The sequence below is a fragment of the Meriones unguiculatus genome (genome assembly GCF_030254825.1).
Source record: "Meriones unguiculatus strain TT.TT164.6M chromosome 13 unlocalized genomic scaffold, Bangor_MerUng_6.1 Chr13_unordered_Scaffold_37, whole genome shotgun sequence".
Classification (NCBI taxonomy): Eukaryota; Metazoa; Chordata; class Mammalia; order Rodentia; family Muridae; genus Meriones; species Meriones unguiculatus.
The window spans coordinates 3020204-3033355 of NW_026843647.1; the positions used below are offsets into that span (position 1 = coordinate 3020204).

The 13152-nt window shown below is 35.7% G+C and overlaps 1 pseudogene; it reads right to left on the reverse strand.

Annotated features, from left to right (window-relative positions):
- Positions 1-1062: 1062 nt before the first annotated feature.
- The window catches only part of LOC132650947 (single-stranded DNA-binding protein, mitochondrial-like), a 30355-nt pseudogene continuing 18265 nt past the window's right edge, over positions 1063-13152 (reverse strand).

Consider the following 13152-nt stretch of genomic DNA (forward strand, 5'->3'; position numbering starts at 1 on the left):
AGTCAGTGGTGTTTTGTGGCCTACTGTTCCAACTGTTGGTCACTGTGCAGTCTCTGCTACCCTGCTGATCAGACACAGTGTGCAATCAACTCTGCCATCTGGGATCTGTTTTTTTTAATTTTTACTGAATATGAGTATTTTGCTTGTATGCATGACTATGCACCTCTTGTGTCCCTGCTCCTCATAGTCAGAAGATCACCTCAGAACTCATGAACCTAGAACAATGGATAGTAGTGGGATTCATGTAAACACTGACAATTGATCCCAATTATTTGCAAAAGCAGCAAGAATTCTTCACTGCTGAGCCATCTCTCCCACCTTATGTTGCTTATTTATGACCAGAATTTACATTGCTAATATTTTTCTCTTTCAATTTTTACCTGTTTAAACATGCTTTCCCTTTTAGTAAGATCTTATTAATGTTACAGTTTAAGCTGTGGCACTGCTGGTTTCTGGAAGATTAATACAGAATTGAGTTGAATGTATAATTCTTTGTAGGAGCTTCAGTAAAGACCTCTGAGTTTTTTCTACCTATTATATTTGTTTGATTGACATTTAAGGAAGACTCTGACTTACAATATAGGTCTGGATGTCCTGAAACGCTTTGCATAGATCATGCTGGCATCCAACTCAATGAAATTCACCTGCCTCTGCCTCCTGAGTGATGGAATTAGAGGCATAACTGAATATACCCAGCTTGTTCATCATTTTTGTAGTTAATAAATGTTCATAAATTTCTCTGATATGTACTCAGTACTGTTCATTGTTCATTTCTCTCTGTGTCTCTGTCTCTATCTTTCTCTTTCTATTTCACTCTCTTCTCTCTGTTTGTCTTTGTCCACATTAATTGGCATGTCTATTCCAAGGCTATATCCTATTCAAAAAGTTCAGATATGACAGTTATTCAATTTTCTTCTGAGAATGATTATTGATAACATTAGCAATTCTTTTTTTAATATAAAAGCTTTAATCTTTATTCTTCAACTATAGACTATACATGATTTGGAAAGGAGAATATATAAAACAATTATCAAAAAAGAATAATGTGGTCTATATCTTTTCTTTTTTCTGGTCATTCACAAATATGATCTTATCAGCTATGATTGTTGTTGTTTGACACCTCACATTATTTTTATTTATGTATTTACTGTAGTCCACTTTCCCTTCCACAAATATATGAATCTCCCTTTTCACATATTGATATGCCACTTCCCTGAAGCATGGTAAAAAGATGATATTCAGTGCCATGTTGTGTTTTGACTGAGGTTATCCATTTATTCTGTGTCCCCTGATTACCACATCTCATTTGTTGCTAGATAAAATATTGTGATTCCTTTTCCTTCCACCTGTCTCATGACAGAGTCCTGACTGACTTGATCAAGGAACTGACCAGGATTCATAGATCGCTCAAGAACCCAACTGCTCACTACTTTAGATTCCTGTCTTACAAAGTGATGAAACTCCTGTAACACAGTTCTTCAAAGCACACCTTTGGTTTTTCTTACAATCTAACCTTTAGGCTTTTTCTTCTCCCCTCCTTCACCCAATGCACAGCACCCAACTGTCTAACATTAGCACTTCTGTGTCAGAAAATATATGGAAGAAGCACTAGAATTATATGGTTATATTTCCAAAGAAGTATAAATTTATATTGTTGCCAATGTTTCTGTTGTACAATTGTATATTGTACAATTATATTTTAGAATTCAGTGACATTCAATGATGTGCATGTGAAATTCAGCCAAGAAGAGTGGGCTTTGCTGGAATCTTCCCAGAAGCAACTCTACAAAGATGTGATGCTAGAGACATGCAAAAACCTCACTGAAATAGGTAAGACTGTGAATTTTCTTTCACTTTTAAAATAAGGAGACAACTCTTACTTTGTTGTTGATCCTCTTCTGCAATTCCAATTGAGAATGAGGAGGAATGAGGTGATTTAATCAGGCATAGTACTAAGGGTCACAGAATGTAGTGATTTAAGTTTTTCCTTAATAATAATATGATATTTCCAATAATATATATTTCTGGTACTATATTTTAGGTTACAAATGGGAACACCATAATATTGAAGAACATTTTCAAAGTTCTACAAGTAACAGAAGGTAAATTTATATGCATGCTGATACAGACACGAGTGTTAAGAAATTTTAATGTGTCCTGGAAGTGTTTGTTTTTATTTTTGTTTTTGTTTGTTGGCTGCTTTTTATTTTTTGTTTTTGGAAGAATTTTTTTTTGTAGCCGTGGCTTGTCTTAGACTTGCTTGGTGGAACAGCCTGACCTTGAAATCACACATATCTGCCTGTTTCTGCCTCCACGAATGCAGGGATTAAAGGCATGTACCATACCTGGCTGTGTCCTGGAGGTTTTGAAGAAAAGCAACAGTGTAAAAACAGCACTGCTTTAAGTGTGCTGATGATCATTAAATTCCCACAATTCCATTTACCTTAATGTCAGGTATCTGATTTGTGTTTGCAAGGCATTCCCTAAGATAGAAGAAAATTAAATAATGTTGTAACAGAAAATACCATTTAAATCATATAGACATTACAACTACTGAGTTGAACTGCCAATCTGTTTAGTCTCATTTTATCTACTCAGATATTGTAAGAGGTATACATATTGAATAGGTGATCAGTATGTGTCCAAAACTTCCTAATAACAACCACTGTTACTCATATTCATGCAGTAACATTGGAAAGTTTAGTGAAAGGAGCAGCTTATGAGAGTCAAGAATATTGTTGTGGAGAAACCTTAATCCCTATATGACATGTCTATGATGAACAAAAAACAAACTGTGTTAATTCAATGAGGGAATCCTTTATTATTCTTGTAATTTAAATAGGTATAGCATATGTCACAATGTTTGTAAGGCACATGAGTAGAGGGATATTGAAAGAAGCAGTGTAGCTGTCTTTCTCCAAGAACAATTACTTTTGTAGTAGTCCCCACTTTGAGTAGAATTTCTGAATGCAATAAATGGTTACTGTTAATTGGTTTTGCAACTTAAATGAGAATTCATCAGCAAACTAATACTGCTGAAAATACCTATGAATACTAGGAATTTGGAACTTCTTCTGCTTCTCTTGTCTCACTTTACAAAGGAAGTGTCATTCATACAGTAAAAATAATGCGAATGGGATTGCTGTGGTAAATCTCTGTATTCTTACAATAATCTCTCTCTCTATAAATATAAAAAAATACTCTTATAGAAAAATGATGCTATGAAAGTGAACCATGGAACAAATGCTCTTACCATCACAGGGATCTTTGAAAATACCCATAATGAAGGGAAAAATCATTAATGTAAATAACATGATAAAACTTTAAAATTTGATTCTCCTTTACCATTTTTATGAAATTATGACCAAATTATGAAATTAATTAATAAAGATAAATATATTTATTAGTGTAAAGCACTGACTGTGGTAAATCTTTCACATGTGGTAATTATCTCTGCAGGCATGCAAGCAGTTGTACTGGAGAGAAACCTACTAAATGCACTCTATGTGGTAAAGCTTTCTCCAATACCACTGATCTCATACGGCATAAAGGAACACACACTGGAGAGAAGCTTTACAAATGTAATCAATGTGGTAAAGTCTTTGCACAAAAGAGTCATCTCATAAGCCATAGAAGAACACATACTGGAGAGAAACCTTATGAATGTAACGAGTGTGGTAAAGCCTTTACACGAAACAGTACTCTCTTAAGCCATAAAAGAACACACACTGGAGAGAAACCTTATGAATGTAACCAGTGTGGTAAAGCCTTTGCAGAAAACACTCATCTCTTAATCCATAAAAGAACACACACTGGAGAGAAACCTTATGAATGTAACCAGTGCAGTACAGCCTTTGCACAAAAAAGTCATCTCATAAGCCATAAGAGAACACATATTAGGAAGAAACCTTATGAATATGCCCAATATGATAAAGCCTTTGCACAGCCGAGTAGTATCCACAAACAAGAAAAGACACACAGTGGAGAGAAGCCTGGTGAGGGTAATTAGTGTGATAAAGCCTTTGTATGTAATATTCATCTCCTAAGACAACAACACATTGTGGAGGGAAACCATATAAATATAACTATGTGGCAAAGCCTTTGCACATAACTTCTAATAAATCAAAAAACACATACTGGAAAGAAGCTGTATGACTGTAACCAATGTGAATAAACTTTTGCACTTCAGAATAATCTCCACACTCATGAAAGAAATCCTAATGGACAGAAAGCCTGTGAGTGTTTTTAACATGGTGAAACCATTCCACATTTGTATAATCTTCATCATCATGAAAGGATTCATAATGGAGGAAAAACTTACGAATGTGTTAAAATGGTGAGGCCTTGCACAAATCTAGAGTCATCATTATCATAAAAGTATCCTTACTGAAGAGGATTTCTGTGAGTATAAGCAATGTGGAAAGGCCTCTGTGTACTTTGGTCCACTGAGATCCAACAGAACTGTAAAACTAGCTCAATGGAAATGACCTCCCTTTTCTAAAGGGGAACGGGAATAGGGAGAATAGGAATGGAGGGTAGTACTGGGGGAGAGAAGGGAGGGGGACTACGATTGGTATTTAAAGTAAATAAACTTATTTATAAAAAGAATACAATGAATATTGAATATCAATTACATGCAACAGTATTATATAATAAGGTGTTTATGGAAGACTTATTGATAATCCTGATTCTCAACATTTACTGTTTTCAATTGCCTCACATTACACAAGAAACTTTTAGTCCAGTGGATGAATATGTAGGGAATGGTGAACTAACACCAGCCAGGAAGTTCTCTGAGAGTATGAAAACAGTGGTAGCCTGTAGAAGTTTCTTTGTGTACACATACCTATTGTTCCAGCGGTACTATTGAAAAACATCACAACCAACACTGAATTTTGAGATATGAGGGAGGAGGCTTTCTTTTCCATGTATGACCCTGCTTCTGGCCTAGATGTGTAACCATGTCAAGGGTGAGTTTTTCTGGAGAGTGTCTTTAGACATAGACACCACCAATCAAATTTGTTAGATGGCCTTTGACACAGATACCCGATCACTCCTCCCTTCAAATATCAGAAAATTTAATTATTTGTTCTTGTTCTTGTTCATATGATAGGAATGTGCTGTTTAATGCAAATCGAGTACCCTTGAATTGCCTAGTATTAAACAATTATCTACACCTATGCTTGGAGCATCCCAGGCACTCCCCAAGGGGTATAAGCTTGTTTTCTGGAATTAAAGTTGAACTTACTTTCTGAGGTTATTCCCAGTGTGGCTCATCACTGTTATGCTTGTAGGCTTTCCAAGCTTTATACCTCATCTTCTGCCCCTCATGCCTTTCTGGGTTGGTTGAAAACAGCCTTCTAGGCAGCAAGAGAATCATGTTCTCTGAAATGCTTGTGATAATATGTTTCAGTGGTTATAGCATTTCAATTTCACATGTTTCTGCATGTGAGATGGTAAATTAAACACTATATTGGGGGCTGGACTCTTTAAAATGAGTTATACCTAGTGTTTCTTTCATGGCAAGGTTGCAGGAAAGCTTCATGGTATGAAATCTTTTAAGGTGAGTATAGTGGCCGATGGAAAAGAAATAATAGCAGAAATTTTATTTCTCTGCTTTTAGTAGCTGAGCACTTTTCCAATAAGGTATGGGTGGATGGCAGAGGAGAGTTACTTCCCTTTTGAGTAGGCTAGGGAAAGGGGATGGGGGAAGATGAAGTGAGGGTAGGAGCAGTAGGAGTTGAAGGAGCGACCTTCAACCATCATACATAATGAATAAATTGTGAAAAATAAAATTTTTATTTTATTAATAAAAACAATTAATAAAATAAAAAAATACTAAAAAAAAAACAAAAGAGCAAAATAGCAAAATTTTGAGTCTAGTTTGGGTTACTGCCCTTCCTCAAAGAGAAGAAAGAAGATATATAGAAAGAAAAGAAAAACATAATCTTTGTCTTTGTCACCTTTCTTCCCTGTGGGCTCACTTGATAATCATTATCCAATGGAGACCATGCTTCTCTCTCTCTGAACTTTATGTTACCATAGCAGTAGGATTCAAACCTGGAACTAATGGCAGAGGTTCCTAGTTAACATATCAAATCAAACCTACGTGACATTTTCTCCCAGCAATCCTTCAGTTCTTCGATGTTGTATGGTCCTCCAGGCTAGTATAGCCCATGCAATACCCTGAATTCTCCTTCCCAGGGCCTGAGCTAACCTCACTTCCCCTTCACCCATATATAGGCAAACTATTTTGGCTACCCGGTCCTGTCAAGAGCCATTCAGTAGCAATAGCAAAAGGGCTGTAGAACTCATGGAATGTGGCTCCCCTGTTAGCATAGTCACGAGGAGTTTGTCTTGGAGAAGCATAATCCCTAGAACTGCTTGTCCTGAGGACTTTGTGCTCTTATGTAGCATATCTCTGCTTGTTGCCCTTATGATGCCCATATTCCTCATAACATGAGTTGTATGAAAACTCTAAAGAGGCTTCTAGCCCATCACTGGGCGATATCATTGGCATTTAAAATTAACAATATTTGATCTCTTTCCACCTGTTTACTGGAGCAGATTAATGAATTAACCACTGCCCTTGAAAGGAGCCATAGATGTAGATTGTTAGCAATGACCATTATACTTAGAAACAATTTGGTAAAATAGATTGTTTAACAAGGTCAGGGAAGATGTTTTTGCTAATGGCTCTGATTTAAAATATCTTAAAGAACAATTTAAAGTTAAGAAAAGTACACCGTTAAAAAAAGCCAGGGATGATTTAAGGTTGATGAGCCGAAACAATAGCCCAAGGTAGCATTGGCTGTCTGGACTCCCTCAAACTGGGTCTAAAACTGAGACAGCAGTTGATTCCTGTATATTTGTTTTTCCCCTCAGCTTCTTGATATGATTTAATAAAAATGATTAATGAGTAGATGCACACCCCTTTAAGATTTAAAGTACAGGTGCCAGTACAATGCCATTTTTATTACTGTTTCACTATAGTACTACTTGAGATCTCAGATGAAGATACCTCCAGAAAATCTTTTATTGTACAGGCATTTTTTAAAATCAATTCTGGGTTGTTGTTTTTTTTGTTTTTTTTTTTTTTTTCCATATGAAACTGAGAATTGTTCTTTCAAGGTCTGCAATGAGTTGTGCTGGTATTTTGATTGGAATTGCATTGACTCTTTAGATTTCTTGTGGTAGAGTGGCAATTTTTACTATGTGAATCATACCAATCCCAGAGAATGGGAGATCTTCTGATATCTTCCTTGAAGTTCTTTTTTCCATACAAATCATTCACTTGCTTGATTAGAGTCACACCAAGGTACTTTATATTATGTGTGGCTTTTGTGAAGGGGTTTTGTTTCCCTAATTTCTTTCTGAGCCCATTTGTCTTTTATATACAGGAGGGCTTCAGATTTTTTAATTTAATTTTGTATACAGTCATTTTGCTGAAAGTGTTGATCAGCTGTAGGAGTTCCCTGGTTGAATTTTTAGGGTCATGCATGTGTACTCCCACACCATCTGCAAAACAAGTTGGACTCGATTTGGAGAAAAGGGAACCCTCCTCCATTAATGGTGGGAATATACACTTGTACAAGCACTTTGGAAATCAATCTGGTGCTTTCTCAGAAAATTATGAATAGTGCTACTAGAATATTCAGTTATACCAACCATGGGCATATATTCAGAACATTATCAACCATACAACAAGGACATTTGCTCAACTATACTCATAACAACTTTATTGACAATAGCCAGAATCTGGAAACAACTTAGATGTCCCCAAACCGAGAAATAAACACAGAAATTGTGGCACATTTATACATTGCAATACTATTCAGCAATTAAAAACAAGGAAATCAGCAGGCAAGTGGATGCAACTAGAAAAGATCACTCTGAGTGAGGTATCCAGAAGCAGAAAGACACTCATGGTATATACTCACTTATATGTGGATATTAGCCATATAATACAGGATTAAAAATACTAAAAGCTAGAGTCCTAAAGGATCTAAACAACAGGAAGAACCCTAAGGAAGATGCTTAATCCTCATTCAGAAGGGCAAATGGGATAGACATCGGTAATGGGGAAGATAGGGAACAGGGCAGGAACTACCACAGAGGGCCTCTGAAAGAATCTACATAGCAGGGTATTGAAGAAGATGGTTAAACTCATAGCCAAATTTTGTGTAGAAAGCATGGATTTATATGGAATATTTAGGAGGTAGAAAGACCTGGATGTGAGAGGCCCTCCACAAGGAGGCCAATTGAGCCCAAAAATATGGGCCTGGGGGGTCCTGTTCCAACCAAGGAACATGAATGAAGAACACCTAGAATCCCTGCTCAGATGTAGCTCATAAGTATCTCAGTTTCCATGTGAGTTCCCTATTAAGGGTGACAGGGGCTTTCTCTGAAATGAATTCAGTGGAAGGCTCCTTGATCAGCTACTCCTGGAAGATGCAGACTTGCCAGGCCACAGAGGAAGAAAGTGCTGCCATTCTTGGTAAGACTTGATAAGATAGACTAGGATAAGATAGTAGGGAAGGAGGATTTTCCCTATCAGTGGACTAGGAGAGGGGCATAGGGGTAGAAGAGGGAGGTAGGTTGTAACTGGTGGAAGATGAAGGAGGGGCTTACAGCCAGAAAACAAGGTGAATAAATTGTAATAATCAATAAAAAAGAAAAAAATGAGTTTTTTTTTCATGAGATGGCTGGACTCAGGCAACTGTCTCTTAAAAACAACTAGAAAGAATAGTATTTCATCTCTACTCATTTTCCTTTTTCCTGTGATACTATATATAATAAATACCCTTAATAAAATTCAGTGGTTTGTCATATATTCCTAGTATTGTAATATTGTAAAATATTGTACAAATCAAATTTTGGTATGTTAAGTGTGTAAAAATAGTTTATGAAAAAGTGGCTTGAATTTTCAAAAGAGCAAAGAATGATTACTCAAAACTCAGGAGGGTGAAAATGGAAGGAAAACTGATGGAAGAGTAAATAATATATAAATAAATTAATATCTCTTACACAGTAATTATAACATTTTGGTTATTGAGATTTAAAAAAATATACAGAGAATATTTCTCAAGTAAACAATGTAAGCTATTATTAATAGCTCTTATGCATGCACCCCAAAGTATTTCTTTATATTATTCCTCTTGTCACTGAAATGTGTTCTTTGACAAGTCATGCCACTACACCCTGATGTTCAGGCTCTAATACTGACTATTCAGTTCTTATTTCAGAGCACTGAGTGCTTATAACCCAGTTATAAGTCAGACAATGTTTCATTTCTGTGTCTAGCTCAGGTCATAACTTGATACATTTTGAGTTCATCCACAATTTCAAAGTAAAATGATTGCCTTTCTTGAAATGTTAAATGTTCTCTCTCACTCTTGCATATACACACACACACACATACACACACACACACACGATACATGTAATAGCAGTTATTGGCAACCCAAGACTTGAAATTGAAAGAGCCAAAAGAGGGATATATGAGAGATTTTGTAGGTAGGACAGAGAAATGAGAAATAATGTGATTATATTAAAAATCTCAAAAAACAAAAGTACATGTTTTCCATGAATAAAATTTGAATAATATATTTTGCACTCATGTGATTCAGGACAATCAAGTCCATTCTCTCTTAGCATACGGTAAGCTTTGCTTCAGTAAACATGAGTGTAGATGTGTGCTGGACCAGTCCAAGTCATCTGTTGCATATCCTCATTCAGTGTGTACAGTACATACTCTCTTTTAAATTGACTCAAGAATTTTAGTATTTGTTTGTGTGAACTTTATAAAATAAAGTTCCCCTAAACTTCTTTTTTGGTCCACTTTCTTCTACTGTCTCCTTCCATCCTTTTAAACAGAGATGCTGTCCAACCTGGATGATAAAGAGTGTTCAGTAGATGCAGCAGAAAAATGGACATTGTTGTCTAGTCCATTCTGTTAGTTCCTGACTTTCTATTGGAGAATTGAACATCCAAGTTGAGAGATTTCAATGAGCAATGTTTATTATTTCCCTTTATTTTGTAGTTATGGTGTGAGGTTTTTGCCTCCTGATTTGATGCTTGGGATTATTCATTCTTTCTCTCTTGAGCGATCAGGAGTTATTCTAAAGAGCCTGAATTTATATGCAAGTTAGTATTTTCAACTTGCATCTTTTAATATCCCTTCTTTGTTTAATATACTTTTCTTCACATTTAATGTTTTAATTTTATGTGCTGAGCACAATTTCTTTTCTGGTACACTTTAATTGTTGTTCTATATACTTTTTGTACTTTTATAGGCTACCCCTTCTTCATTAGGTTAAGGATACATTCTTCTATTATTTTCCTGAAAATATTTTCTAGAATTTTTGATCTGAGTTTTGTCTTTTTTTTCTATTTTTATTATTCATAAATTACTTTTTTGCACTTTTTAGATTTTCTGGATCTTTTGTGCATAGCTATTTAACCTTTCTTTTGACACACTTGTCTTCTTCTTCTTCTTCTTCTTCTTCTTCTTTTTCTTCTTCTTTCTTCTTCTTCTTCATCTTCATCTTTTCATCCTTCTCCTCCTCCTGCTTCTCTTCTTTCTCCAACTCCTCCTTCTTTTTTTCTTTCTCTTCATCCTCCTCCTTCTCCTTCTCCTCCTCCTTTTCTTCTTTTAAAAATAGTCATTTTACTTAGATATTTATCCGGATTAAAGTTTTCTGTTCCTCTAATCCTGGCAACTCTTTCCCATATCCTCTTCTATTCTGTCTAAATTCACCCTCATATTAAACAAGGAGAGCTATAATGTATAATAAGAAAATAAAATAGCAAAAAGACAAAAACAAACACATCCAAGTAGGAAAAAAAAAGAAAAAGAGCCCAAGTTGGGAAATGATGTAGACTTGCTCAAACATGCAGGAATCTCACAAAATATTAAACTTGAAACAATGGTATACACACAGAGGACATGTAGCTTTAAAAATAGAAAAAAATCTTCAGCAAATTAAAATGAGAACTATGATAAAAACATTTTAAATGAATGCCAGAATTCCAGGACATGAGAATCCAAACTTGTCAGTGAGGGAAATTTTTGGGCATCTGCCTATTGGAATGTACTCTTAAAAATACAATTAAGAGTAGTCTCTTGGATAAAATGAGTGTCCCTTGGAGAAAACTACATTTTCATTTGCAAACATTTATCAATTAGAGATAGGGCTAGGGCAGAACTCTAAAGGCCTTGTGCATGGTGCCTCAGTCTCTCACAGTTTATCTATTCTTCAGTCCTCTTAATTTATACTGCTTTGTTCTTTGATATCCTCTTTCTTTTCTGGCTCTTACACTCTTCTGGCTGAATTACTGAAGAGCCTGAAGGGCATATTCTGAGGTTTTTCACTGACTGTCTATTTTCTCTATGGGTCTCTGAAATTGTCTCCATCAGATGCAGGATGATACTTTTTTGATGATGGCTGAACAAGATACTGGTCTATGAGTATAGCAGAATGGTGTCAATGGTCATTTATTACTTTTAGTAGAATGTACTATTTGTTTTTCCCCCACAACCATGGGCTGTGTAATTTCCTTTTCTTGATCAAAAAACCAGTGTTAGGTGTGGATTCCATCATGTGAAGTGGGCCTGAAGTCAAACTATAGATTGGTATTTACTCCTACAACTCTTGCACTAATATGTCTTACAGGTAGAGCATTGTTATAGTTCAAAAATTTGGTATCTGGGTTAGTGTTTATATTTCTCCTCTTGTAGTTGCAAAGTACATCGCATATCAAAGTTGCTAGAATGTAAGTGTGAAGGTTCTATGTAAGCACAAGCTCTATTTATCTATGTTCCAGGTAAGTGTAAGTGTTGTCTCCAGCAAGAGGGCATTGTAGTCAATTTCTGAAGAGCATCCTATAGTCTTGGCAAAAGCCTGTATTGTTTTGGCATTACAATCACACTATTTTAACCAGTACCTCAGTTAAATATTACCAGTACTGGATGCTTTACTTAGTGTCAAGAAATTTCCATTTGGGACTTTCTTCTTGTGTGGTGATTTCATTTATATTGACTCTTTTTATAAATATGATTTAGAACGTTTCTATTGCATTAGGTTTCCAATGACCCTTAATTTTACCTGTCTTTTCTCATGTTACCTTTTCATTGCCCTCTTCCTTTCCCAATCCCCTTCAATTCTATCTTTTTAGCCCACTTTCCATTTGTTCCAAGTATTTTATTTCCCTTTCCTATGGAGAAATCTCTGCCTGCCCTAACCTCCAGTTCTTAATCTGTATGTATCCCTGTGGTATTATATTCAGTTGCTTGCATATTATACATCTTGCAACTAATACATATGTAAAGCAAATACATACCCTATTTCTCTTTTTGGGTCTAGATTCTCTCACTCTCAGTTACCTGCAAATCTGCATTTACCTTCATGTTCCATGATTTGATTTTTTAAATGTCTGAGTAATATTTGATTATGTAAATGCACTAGTACTATAACAAAAAAAAATAGAAATACACACTGCAATGCAAGAAATACACATTGGAAAAACAGATAAAATCTTCATAAATGGTGCTGACCAAACTAGATGTCTATATGTAGAAACATAGAAATAGGTGCTTATTTTCACTCAACGTCACCTCCAAATGGATTAAAACCTCACCAAAGTTCATATACAGTTAAAGCCATGAAGTCAGCACAGCTATTTGACAAAGATCCAGCACAGCTGAGCTGCATGTTATAGTAGCCTTCATGCTATCTTCCAGGCTTTGTCTTGATCTCCACTTGCTACATGCTTAGAGGGCTTTCAGTACATGTATGACCTGGGGACATTGGAGCAATGAGAAAATTTTTAATGAATCATTTATGCCTTCACTCTGTGGTACTGCTTCTAAGCTTCCCCAGAAAAATTCTGAGCATACTGCCCCTCTCAGAAATATCAATTATCTGGCCCTACATGAATGTCTTCCTTGTGGAAGTTGTAACTCACATAAAAATGGCAGAGAACTCCTTATGAGACTTCAGCTCCAAGACAGTCTTGAAAAATCTACCCCTATGCTTCCTCAAGAAGAAAATAATCAGAACAACATACTCTTAAAAAGGCAAACAAAGTTTGTAGTGCTAGGAGAGTTGATATCATTGGAGAATAAATACCTCATACTGCTGTATCCTCAGG